The sequence below is a fragment of the Oncorhynchus tshawytscha genome, linkage group LG11, assembly GCF_018296145.1.
Source record: "Oncorhynchus tshawytscha isolate Ot180627B linkage group LG11, Otsh_v2.0, whole genome shotgun sequence".
Taxonomy (NCBI): Eukaryota; Metazoa; Chordata; class Actinopteri; order Salmoniformes; family Salmonidae; genus Oncorhynchus; species Oncorhynchus tshawytscha.
In genome coordinates, this window is record NC_056439.1 from 39,080,944 (window position 1) to 39,094,316 (window position 13,373).

A 13,373-nucleotide genomic window follows, 5' to 3' on the forward strand; every position below is an offset into this window, starting at 1 on the left:
TGTGCAAAGGATTAGCATTTCAATTGTTATAATGATCAACTCTGTGGTGACTTCTCAGCTGACTCCCCGTTTTGTCCACCAAGCCGCGATGCAGGTTTAGCCCACTAGGGCACATTCCCTTATCATTTCTTGTAACCATATTGACTTTGTTTATGCATTTCTGTGAATTACTTAGTTAGTAATAAATAAATGATTTTAAGACAATTGATGTATGGATGACTCATAGTGAAGACTGGGTTCATGCAGATAGCCAACAATTTACGACATTTGGAATGAGACTAACGTGAGGTAAAGTAAATCATTCATTAATCAGAAGACTATTTGATCAGATATAAAGTATCTGAAAAGTTATTTTAGGAAATTATATTTTTGTAATCTGAATATTTTCCTTGGTGCCCTGACTTCCTAGTTAATTACAGTTACATGATTAATCAGTTTGATCGCGTAATACTAATTACAGAGAATCTTGGATAAAAACTAAGTCTTCAATTTAATGATAGTAAAGACATGACATACCTGTAGGATTTTTTTATTTTTGCATTGTAATTTCCGGAAAATGTCCCTAATATCTGCAGTAATAGTGGAATGATAGTATTACTGTCCCACCTTGTGACTGGTTGTGATATTCGGCCTATTGATTTATCCTGCCGGGCTGGCATCTGTCAAAACAGGAAAGCTGTTCTGACTTTGGCTGTGTTATCTAGTGGAAATTGGATCATGCGGCCAATGTAGAAGTAACTCATTTTTTGGTCGCAAAAGTTATACTCTCAATTTCAGTTTGAGATAAAACAAGCACTGAATAGTGTAGGGAATCACTGTACCATCTAAATTGCAGTGAAATGCATTTTCAATAACAAGAAATGTTTTACAGCCGTTTGAAGCTAGTGGACCAAAACAAAGTAAAAGGCTCAAGCGTGAGTCTCTGCCATGTTATGGGTAAATGGATGCGGTGCAGGGTTTGTTTTGAATGCAGCCTAGTGCGTAGAACTTTAAAAATATATAAAACATTTTTTTTCTTTTCATTTATTAAAAAAAAATGTAATGCACATGTGAAGCTGTTAATTAGGAGTGGATATGAATGGAAATCAATTAGTGTCTGCGTATTAAAATGTTTTTGATATATTTTGCTTTTATTTTTATTGTCCACCTGATTGATATACAGTAAGACATTACACCCTAATTACTTATTTTAAATGAAGAGGCTGTTAGAATGATCCACCTTCCATGAGTAAGTGTGATAATGCCACTGAGTTACTGTTAGTTGTTTCATATGATGGCATGATTAATTAGGAGTAGCATCACACTCGGCGTCCTCCTTCCAAATGACGTGAGACGTATGCCAAATCTGACCCAATTGTTGGCTTGTTGACATGACATTTGGACTAACTTGATAGCTCACCAATTACTGTACAATGTCTTCACAATCCATTTTCAATGAGGTCGGAACATACACCGTTTGACTAAACTAACTTGGTGACAATTTACTTCACTAATCAAGTCAAGGTACACGTACGACGTCTGAACGAAGTTTTGGAAGGGAGATATTCTTCAGCATGTAATAGGTTTAGGGCTAGGTGTTTTTTCTTGCTCATCAGACCTGACCAGGAGAACTGAGCCCTAGCAACAGGCTATTGTTGCTGTTCAGAACATAGGAAAAATTCCTGGCCCTTGGGACAAAGACCAGTTTAGACATTGGTAGTCACCCTAAATATACATGTGTATAGTCTCCATTCATGCACAGGTTGCGTTCTCCTGCATGCATCAACCAATGGTTCTGTGCCGTAGGGCACCAGATTTCAATTACATAATTTGGTTTGCTGATACGTAAAATACCTATCCAGGCGTTGTGTAAGATCTGGCATGCGTCGGCAATGCCTGGGCAGAGGAATGCGCCCACCCTGTTGCTGACATTCTGTTTGTGAGTGAAGTTCAGTTGATAATCACCTACTGTCCCAGAGCCAACAGATTATCCACTGACATCACAGCATCTTACTTTAGCACTGAGTGTTCTAATCTAGAATTAATTTCATTCTAGATTCCGATTTAGAAATGATTGGCATTATGAGATCAGGCATAGTCCTGGCTGGATCAGTAACTAGCTACCATAGCAGTTGTGAACTATTAACACAAGTGCCACCATCTGTGGCCCATATTCATAAGAGGCCCATTCTGGAGTCATTAGCCAGAGGGGATGATGAGGTCAAACACTACATTCTCATCATGCTGTAACAGTGAATTTTAGCGGCATACCATTAGCACTTTGCCTGGTGTTGCTGCTAAAATTCACACTTTTATTCAGCCTTGTCATCTTTTTGAGGATGTGACATGGATAGGCTATCACAACAATTCTCTTAAGTCTTGTAAGACTATTATGAGTTACAAGCAACTTAGATTCATACATGTCATTGTAATATAACGTAAATGTCCATTCAGAGGAGTATCTTTTTAGGTAAGTTGTTTTTAATGCCCGTCTCACAAGAATGCCTCGAGAACTCACGCACGGCTGTATGACATTCTGTAACAGTCGTGCATACCATGACATCTCCCTCTAACTTTTACACATTTTCTTTTTAATGCCTACAAATTATGGTAAACATAATGAAAACAACTGTACTTCAGAATAGCGATTTAAACAGTAACAATGTTACTGTAAAGGTTTTGAAAGCACCAAGCAACGCAACATTTCTTTTTTATCACTACTTTCCCCTGAAGTCTCTTGACCTGTAGTGTCTCATTTCAATGCCTCTTTGTTTCTATAGTTGTTCTTTACAGGTCCTGTCTGACAACTGGTTTGCTAACCCTACCAGACCTGGTACAGTAAAAATCCTTGACCAGCAGTACACCAGCAACCAGTGTGCTGTCACTCGAGGTTGGTGGAACAGTCACTGTTTTCTCTTCTTTCAGGAGAGGCAGTGCCTTAGAGCGTTGGGCCAGTAACTGAAAGGTTGGTGGATTGAATCCCCGAGCTGACAATGTAAAAAATCTGTCGTTCTGCCCTTGAGCAAGGCAGTTAACTCACTGTTCCCCCGGTGCCGAAGACGTGAATGTTGATTATGGCAGCCCCCCGCACCTCTGATTCAAAGGGGTTGGGTTAAATGCGGAAGACACATTTCAGTTGAATGCATTCAGTTGTAAAACTGACTATGTATCTACCTTTTCTTACCCTTTAGTTGGGTTAGGCACTGCTGGAGGTGGTGACGGTTTCATCATAGTGTTCCTCCTTTCTGCATCTCGATGATGTAAGACCTGGATGTGGTGCTTTCACCTGGTACCGCTGCAGGTGTCATCCACTCCTTTTGGTGATCGGGCTTGGTGAGCATGGTTTCTCCCAGCAGTAGCAACTGTAATAGTCTGGCGCCATGATGTTAGTTGTAGTAGAAGGCTTGTTTCCTCTTTTCTGCTTCATCCTTTAACCTGATGTGTGTTTTTTGTTAGGTCACTTAGGTTGCAGGTTTCTCTCCAAGGTTGGGAGTGTAGTTCTGATTTTTCTACCCATAAGGAGCTCTGCTGGGTTCGCTTCTGTTGTGCATGGGGTTGACCTGTAGCACTTGAGAGCAACCAGCAGGTCTTCAACACCAGTTCTTGGAACTCGGATCTATATAATTGAGATATGTATGCATGAGTAGTATCTCGATGAACCTTGAGTAATAGTCTATGATTTTTGTATTTTTTTTCATGCTTACATAGGTCCAAAGCAATTATTTTCCATAGCCTGACGGAGCGGTGTTGAGATTAGTCTCCTTTTGTTGTGCCTTTCTAAGCTCACAAGACTGACATGACAGCCTTTTTATTTATCTCTGAGATCCCCGGCCACCATACTGAGGCGTTGGCCTTCTCTCTACATTTAGTCAGACCTTGATGTCCATCGTGTATGACGGACATGTCTGCCCTCTGTCTGGTACTAGAATGCCTTTTCTCCATGTGACTATACTGTTGTACTCTGACAGTTCACTTTTCACTGGGAGAAACTGATTGTGACTGGGGTTTTACTCACATGTTCAAGCCAGCCTTACGTGAAGTACTTGATCACTGTCTATAGTTTATCTGCTGCAGTGGCAACTCTGATGCTCTTCATTTTTGTCTGTATCAGGTATGTCGTTGATTACGGCTGTGATGCAACACTCCACGTTCGTGTGCATGTCAACTGACTCCTTGACACACTGTCTGCCACAACCAAGGTTTTGTCTTGTGCGTACTCCTGTACTCCCTGTTCACCCACGACTGCGTGGCCATGCACGCCTCCAACTCAATCATCAAGTTTGCGGACGACACAACAGTGGTAGGCTTGATTACCAACAACGACGAGACGGCCTACAGGGAGGAGGTTCGGAGTGTGGTGTCAGGAAAATAATCACACTCAACGTCAACAAAACTAAGGAGATGATTGTGGACTTCAGGAAACAGCAGAGGGAACACCCCCCATCCACATCGATGGAATAGTAGTGGAGAGGGTAGCAAGTTTTAAGTTGGCATACACATCACAGACAAACTGAATTGGTCCACTCACACAGACAGCATCGTGAGGAAGGCGGCATTTCTTCAACCTCAGGAGGCTGAAGAAATTCGGCTTGTCACCAAAAGCACTCACAAACTTCTACAGATGCACTGAGAGCATCCTGGCGGGCTGTATCACCGCCTGGTATGGCAACTGCACCGCCCTCAACCGTAAGGCTCTCCAGAGGGTAGTGAGGTCTGCACAACGCATCACCGGGGGCAAACTACCTGCCCTCCAGGACACCTACACCACCCGATGCTACAGGAAGGCCATAAAGATCATCAAGGACATCAACCACCCGAGCCACTGCCTGTTCACCCCGCTGCCATTCAGAAGGCGAGGTCAGTACAGGTGCATCAAAGCTGGGACCGAGAGACTGAAAAACAGCTTCTATCTCAAGGCCATCAGACTGTTAAACAGCCACCACTAACATTGAGTGGCTACTGCCAACACACTGTCAATGACACTGACTCTACTCCAGCCACTTTAATCATGGGAATCGATGGGAAATGATGTAAATATATCACTAGCCACTTTAAACAATGCTACCTTATATAATGTTACTTACCCTACATTGTTCATCTCATATGCATACGTTGATACTGTACTCTATATCATCGACTGCATCCTTATGTAATACATGTATCACTAGCCACTTTAACTATGCCACTTGGTTTACATACTTATCTCATATGTATATACTGTAAGATATCATCTACTGTATCTTGCCTATGCTGCTCTGTACCATCACTCATTCATATATCCTTATGTACATATTCTTTATCCCCTTACACTGTGTATGACAGTAGTTTTTTTTGGAATTGTTAGTTAGATTACTTGCTCGTTATTACTGCATTGTCGGAACTAGAAGCACAAGCATTTCGCTACACTCGCATTAACATCTGCTAACCATGTGTATGTGACAAATAAAATTTGATTTGATTTGATTTGACTGTGGCTTTGAACCTCATAAGCCGCATGTGTAGTCTCTGACACCGTAAAGCCACATTATTATCCAAGTTTTTTTTCTGTTCATTAGTGGGACCAAGGTCTTGTGGTCTGTCAGTAACTTGAAGTCCTCCAGGCCGTACAGGTATTTCTTGATCTTCTAACACTCGCCAGACACTCCTTTTCGATCTGTGCGTATCTGGTTTCTGCCTTGGTGAGCCGTCTGGAGCAGACCGCCACTGGCTTCCAGTCCTCTCCATGGAGCTGTAGTGTTACACCACCAAGCCCAAGCTGCTTGCATCTGCTGAGACTGCGGAGGCTCTTTTGCTGTCATAGAACTTAAGGACTGGGGAAGTCGTCAGGAGTTCTTTGAGGCACCGGTCCCATGTCCATGCTGTCTTTGACTTGCAGTGGATGACCCACTGTGGAAAGGTTGGGGATGGTTAACTACCTAGGGAAGTATATCTCAAGAACTCTCCTCAGCTCCTGCATGTTCTCTGGTGGGGAAAGCTGCCTGATGGCCTCTACTTTCTCTGGATCAGGCCTGACTCCTGAGGGGTAGATGAGGTATCCCACTAATTGTAGCTGTGTTTGCCTGAGGGGACACTTTCCTCTTTTCAACTTTAGTCCGGTTGACCCTGATCATCTGCAGGACTCTTTAGTTGCTTGTCGTGCTCCTCCAGGACACCTACAGCACCTAATGTCACAGGAAGGCCAAAAATATCATTAACGACGCAAGTCAGTTTAAGAACAAGTTCTTATTTACAATGACGGCCTACCCCTGCCAAACCCGGACGACGCAGGGCCAATTGTGTGCTGCCCTATGGGACTGCCAATGACGGCCTACCCCGGCCAAACCCGGACGACGCAGGGCCAATTGTGCGCCGCTCTATGGGACTCCCAATCATGGCCAGATGTGATGCAGCCTGGATTCGTCTCTTGCACTGACATGCAGTGCTTTAGTCTGCTGCGGCATTCGGGAGCCCTAAAATGAAGGACAACAACCACCCGAGCCACTGCCTGTTCACCCCGCTATCATCCAGAAGGCGAGGTCTGTACGGATGCATCAAAGCTGGGACCGAGAGACAGAAGCTGTTTCAGTCTCAAGGCCGTCAGACTGTTAAATAGCCATCATTGGGTGGCTTCCACCCGGTTACGCAACCCTGCACCTTAGAGGCTGCTGACCTAAACACACAGACTTGAAATCACTGGCCACTTTAATAATGGAACATACACAAAATAGTCAAAATTTCAAAAAACAAAACAAAAAAGTGGTGCGTGCACATGTATTCACCCCCTTTGCTATGAAGCCCCTAAATGAGATCTGGTGCAACCAATTACCTTCAGAAGTCACATAATTAATAAAGTCCACCTGTGTGCAATCTAACTGTCACATGATCTGTCACATGATCTCAGTGTATATATACATCTGTTCTGAAAGGCCCCAGAGTCTGGAACACCACTAAGCAAGGGGAACTGACAAGCAAGCGGCACCATGAAGACCAAGGAGCTCTCCAAACAGGTCAGGGACAAAGTTGTGGAGAAGTACAGATCAGGATTGAGTAATAAAAAAATGTCAAACTTTGAACATCCCACTGAGCACCATTAAATCCATTATTAAAAAATGGAAAGAATATGGCACCACAACAAACCTGCCAAGAGAGGGCCGCCCACCAAAATTCACAGACCAGGCAAGGAGGGCATTAATCAGAGGCAACAAAGAGACCAAAGATATCCCTGAAGGAGCTGCAAAAGCTCCACAGCAGAGATTGGAGTATCTGTCCATAGGACCACTTTAAGCCGTACACTCCACAGAGCTGGGGATTACGGAATAGTGTCCAGAAAAAAGCAATTGCTTAAAGAAAAAAATGTGCAAACACATTTGGTGTTCGCCAAAAGGCATGTGTGAGACTCCCCAAACATATGGAAGAAGGTACTCTGGTCAGATGTGACTAAAATGGAGCTTTTTGGCCATCAAGGAAAACGCCATGTCTGGCACAAACCCAACACCTCTCATCACCCTGAGAACACCATCCCCCACAGTGAAGCATGGTGGTGGATGTTTTTCATCGGCAGGGACTGGGAAACTGGTCAGAATTTAAGAAATGATGGATGGTGCTAAATACATGGACATTATTGAGGGGAAAACTGTTTTCAGTTTTCCAGAGATTTGAGACTGGGATGGAGGTTCACCTTCCAGCAGGACAATGACCCTAAGCATACTACTAAAGCAACACTCAAGGGGTTTAAGGGGAAACTTTTAAATGTCTTGGAATGGCCTAGTCAAAGCCCAGACCTCAATCCAATTGAGAATCTGTGGTATGACTTAGATTGCTGTACACCAGCAGAACCCATCCAACTTGAAGGGGCTGGAGCAGTTTCGCCTTGAATGGTCAAAGATAACAGTGGCTAGATGTGCCAAGCTTATAGACATCCCCCAAGAGACTTGCAGCTGTAATTGCTGCAAAAGGTGGCTCTACAAAGTATTGATTTTGGAGTGTGAATAGTTCTGCACGGTCAAGTTCTGTTTTTTTTGTCTTATTTCTTGTTTGTTTCACAAGATAAATTATTTTGCATCTTCAAAGTGGTAGGCATGTGTAAATCAAATGATACAAACCCCCCCAAAAAATCTACTTTAATTCCAGGTTGCAAGGCAACAAAATATGAAAAATGCCAAGGGGGTGAAAACTTTCGCAAACCACTGTATATACTGTATTCTATTCTACTGTATTTTAGTCTATGCCGCGCCAACATTGCTCATCCTAATATTTATATATTCCTTATTTACAGTGCCTTGCGAAAGTATTCGGCCCCCTTGAACTTTGCGACCTTTTGCCACATTTCAGGCTTCAAACATAAAGATATAAAACTGTATTTTTTTGTGAAGAATCAACAACAAGTGGGACACAATCATGAAGTGGAACGACATTTATTGGATATTTCAAACTTTTTTAACAAATCAAAAACTGAAAAATTGGGCGTGCAAAATTATTCAGCCCCCTTAAGTTAATACTTTGTAGCGCCACCTTTTGCTGCGATTACAGCTGTAAGTCGCTTGGGGTATGTCTCTATCAGTTTTGCACATCGAGAGACTGAAATTTTTTCCCATTCCTCCTTGCAAAACAGCTCGAGCTCAGTGAGGTTGGATGGAGAGCATTTGTGAACAGCAGTTTTCAGTTCTTTCCACAGATTCTCGATTGGACTCAGGTCTGGACTTTGACTTGGCCATTCTAACACCTGGATATGTTTATTTTTGAACCATTCCATTGTAGATTTTGCTTTATGTTTTGGATCATTGTCTTGTTGGAAGACAAATCTCCGTCCCAGTCTCAGGTCTTTAGCAGACTCCATCAGGTTTTCTTCCAGAAGGTCCTGTATTTTGGCTCCGTCCATCTACCCATCAATTTTAACCATCTTCCCTGTCCCTGCTAAAGAAAAGCAGGCCCAAACCATGATGCTGCCACCACCATGTTTGACAGTGGGGATGATGTGTTCAGGGTGATGAGCTGTGTTGCTTTTACGCCAAACATAACGTTTTGCATTGTTGCCAAAAAGTTCAATTTTGGTTTCATCTGACCAGAGCACCTTCTTCCACATGTTTGGTGTGTCTCCCAGGTGGCTTGTGGCAAACTTTAAACAACACTTTTTATGGATATCTTTAAGAAATGGCTTTTTTCCACTCTTCCATAAAGGCCAGATTTGTGCAATATACGACTGATTGTTGTCCTATGGACAGAGTCTCCCACCTCAGCTGTAGATCTCTGCAGTTCATCCAGAGTGATCATGGGCCTCTTGGCTGCATCTCTGATCAGTCTTCTCCTTGTATGAGCTGAAAGTTTAGAGGGACAGCCAGGTCTTGGTAGATTTGCAGTGGTCTGATACTCCTTCCATTTCAATATTATCGCTTGCACAGTGCTCCTTGGGATGTTTAAAGCTTGGGAAATCTTTTTGTATCCAAATCCGGCTTTAAACTTCTTCACAACAGTATCTCGGACCTGCCTGGTGTGTTCCTTGTTCTTCATGATGCTCTCTGCGCTTTTAACGGACCTCTGAGACTATCACAGTGCAGGTGCATTTATATGGAGACTTGATTGCACACAGGTGGATTGTATTTATCATCATTAGTCATTTAGGTCAACATTGGATCATTCAGAGATCCTCACTGAACTTCTGGAGAGAGTTTGCTGCACTGAAAGTAAAGGGGCTGAATAATTTTGCACGCCCAATTTTTCAGTTTTTGATTTGTTAAAAAAAATTGAAATATCCAATAAATGTCATTCCACTTCATGATTGTGTCCCACTTGTTGTTGATTCTTCACAAAAAAATACAGTTTTATATGTTTATGTTTGAAGCCTGAAATGTGGCAAAAGGGGGCCGAATACTTTCGCAAGGCACTGTATATATTCCTTATTGTTGTGAATTGTTAGATATTGCTGCACTGTTTGAGCTAGAAACACCAGCATTTTGCTACACCAGCAATAACGTGTATGTGACATTAAAATTGGATTTGATATACCAAAATGTCATCCATAAAAAATGCGCCGTCTCCGTAATTTTCGCCTGGGAGTGCTCGAGATCCCAAACGGCAGGCGGGGTATTTGCTAGAACCCACTTGACACATCAAATTGTGAGAATACTTTGGTTCCGCTCAGCTTTGTGAGTATCTCTTCCCGAGGTGGGTAGGATGAACCACTCTCTTTTCACCGCTTAATTAAGCTTTTTCAAACCCACATATATATATATATATATATATACACGCAAGCATTTTTCTTCAGGGCAGGGCACCATGGGTGCACACCAATCTGTTGATTGCGTCACCTCCACAATGTCATTTTCGCCCATCCTGCACAGCTCCTCTTTCACCTTCTGCATAAGTGGTATTGGGATTTTGGACACTGTGTGCACTGCATATGGCTGTGTTCTCACTGGTTCTGTTTTGAGCAAGCCATGTTCTCCTAATGCGCTCATGAACTCTTCGATGTGTTTCACCAGGCCCATCTTAGCTGCTGTTGACCGGCTGAGTAGGTTGTTCACGCTGTCCCTGAAAGACATATAGTGGGAAGGAGTAGTGTTTTTCGTTGTATGTGGTGCTTGCTTGAAATTGCCCTAAACAATTCGTGGCCCCCGGTACTTCACAGAGTAATGGTAGACGGCTGCAATGTTCCCTCTGGAATGTGTATATCAAATCTCTTTTCACACATTACACTAGCTTCTGCTCCATTGTCAATACATTATTTCCAGGTGTTGCCCCAATGAGGATTTGCACTGTCCATTGGTCATTACTCTTATCGGCATTGCTAACGGATCCCAAGAAATATGACACCTGGTCATTTTCTGTAACTTCACTAACCGATTTTGTGTTACACATTCTTTCCCAATGTCCTGTTTTCTGTTAATCTTTCCTGCTTTTTATGTTGCATTTTCCCACACTGGCTGCGTTTTCCTTCTGCACGCTCCGTGACCCTTGAATCTCTGTTCTCATTGTGTTTTGTGCGCCATTTTGCAATCTCTTACTCACATGCTAACCTCTGACTGACGGACTGTTTGTATAGTAGTTGCTAATGTGAGATCTGACATCAACTGCAGTTTGTGAGACCGTCCTTTATCCAGTCCTGAATATGCTAATCTCTACGAGCTTTCAGAGCATTGTGACTGCTGTGAATAAAGTGCTCTGATAAATGTCTCTTCCTTTTCCCCAGGTAGCTGTATTCTTCAATCAGAATACATTTCTTTCCCCACAAAAGGGCTTTTTACAGACCAAAATACTCTTTAGTTTCATCTGCTGTCCGGGTGGCTGGTCTCAGACGATCCCGTAGGTGAAGAAGTCTGATGTAGAGGTCCTGAGCTGGCGTGGTTAAATGTGGTCTGTGGTTGTGAGGCCAGTTGGAAGTACTGCCAAACCGCCTGCAACGTCATTTTAGAGAATTTATGGCGGAGAAATTAACATAAATTCTCTGGCAACAGCTCTGGTAGACATGCCTGCAGTCAGCATACCAATTGCACACTCCCTCAAAACTTGAGACAATTGTGGAATGATGTTGTTTGACAAAACTGCACATTTTGTCCCCTGTACAAGGTGCACCTGTGTAATGATCATGCTGTTTAATCAGCTTCTTGATTTGCAGCACCTGCTATGTGGGTATATTATCTTGGCAAAGGAGAAATGCTCACATTTTTGAGCAGAATTTGAGAGAAATAAGCTTTTTGTGCATAGGAACATTTCTGGGATAATGTATTTCAGCTCATGAAACATGGGACCAACACTTTACATGCGTTATTTTTGTTCAGTATATTTCCACATGACAATATCAAAGTCTGCTTTCTCATTCACTGATGCAAAGGTGAACGATTTGAAAATGTCCTCTGCCTTGCTGCACATGTCATGTATGAGGGACTTGCACATCGCTATCTTCCTGATCCAACTTGGTCGTTGTTCTGAACCCCATAAAATGTTTCCATTCCGTCAGTTTATCAAAGTTAAAGTTATGCGGCGCTTCAAACTTCGCCGTAGTCTACTTTCTTGGTAGAATGTTAGCCTGTCACGCACTTCTGACACCATGTAATATAATGTGACTGTCCAGTCAGGAGTATCTTTCTAGGTAAGTTGTTTTTAAATGCACGTCTCACAAGAATGCCTCAACTCACGCACTGCCTTACATACTGCTTTACGACATGCCTTAACACTGTCCTGCATACTATGACAGTCATATTTTGGGGTGATGTGGACATGCATCGTATCTTATTAAATACCTTTTTTTGTGAGTAACAATCTACTTGGACTAACTTTGGGGAAAGGATGCTCTGAAAGCTCAGTTGCCTAGTTGAGTGAGTATGAAATGTTCAAGCCACTGTTCAGAGGTTCTGTTGAGTGGAGGGTCATTACTGGTTCCTCTGACACTGTTCCTTCTCTCCCTATCCACTGATGATGTTATCAACCGAACAACCTTATTATTAATATTCTTCTGAGCTGGAGACCACCCCCTGGCAAGTATGGACCCAACGACACAAAAGGATATTAAACCTCAAGGAAGGTGCTGACTCAGCAAAAAGAGAGGAGACACTGCTGCCAACATAATCAGAAAAACATCCAGATCTCCCAACTCGGCCGATTTGAAGGAGTCTATTGTTGCGGGTTCAACTCACAACTAACAATACTTGCTCTACCCTTGGGAAGGGGAGAGCAGTTAACCAACTGGTGTTGATGTGTCCTAATGCTCATCTTATTGGAGGTAGCCTACCAGTTAGTATTCTTGACCATATAGCGTTACTTCTAACCATGTATTACTACTGTACAGCCACTATGTATGCTGTGTTTACATACTTGATCTCAGCAATGTGACTTCTCTTCTGGCTCTCTAGTGATTGACTTGTCTCCCTGTTGATGACCTTGTGTATAATCCCCCCTCCTCCCTGTCTTACTCCTAGGTCATTGTCTCTGTGCCAGCAACTCCCATAATCCACTCACACGCCACCTGTGTTCTATATTGTACTGTAGTTGTGTAAAGAGGAGAGGTTATATAAGAGCTTCAGAGGCTGACACGCACCAGGTTGACAACAGCAGGTCCCCACATCCAGGTCCTCTGACGAGCCCTCTTACAGTGGGTTTCTCACTTGAGAGAAAGAGAGTCTAAGAAGACTGCGAGGATACAGTTTGAGAGGAACTGAGCTGTATTTTCACTATCAGTCTCTAAGCAAAAGTTTGAAACCCTGGAGACCCGCAGCAAGATGTTTTTCAGACTCCCAAGACTAACTCCTGGATACCTACGGTATCTACAGGTGAGTGGCCAGTGATGTGTACAAAATTGTACTGTTTAGTCTTGTCCTTTTTTGCTTGTCATTTTAGACAAATCTTATGAGTACACAAAGTACTGAATGTTTTTCTGTGTCATTCCTTACTCTAAGGGGATTAGTGGTGTTTAAACTGTCTGC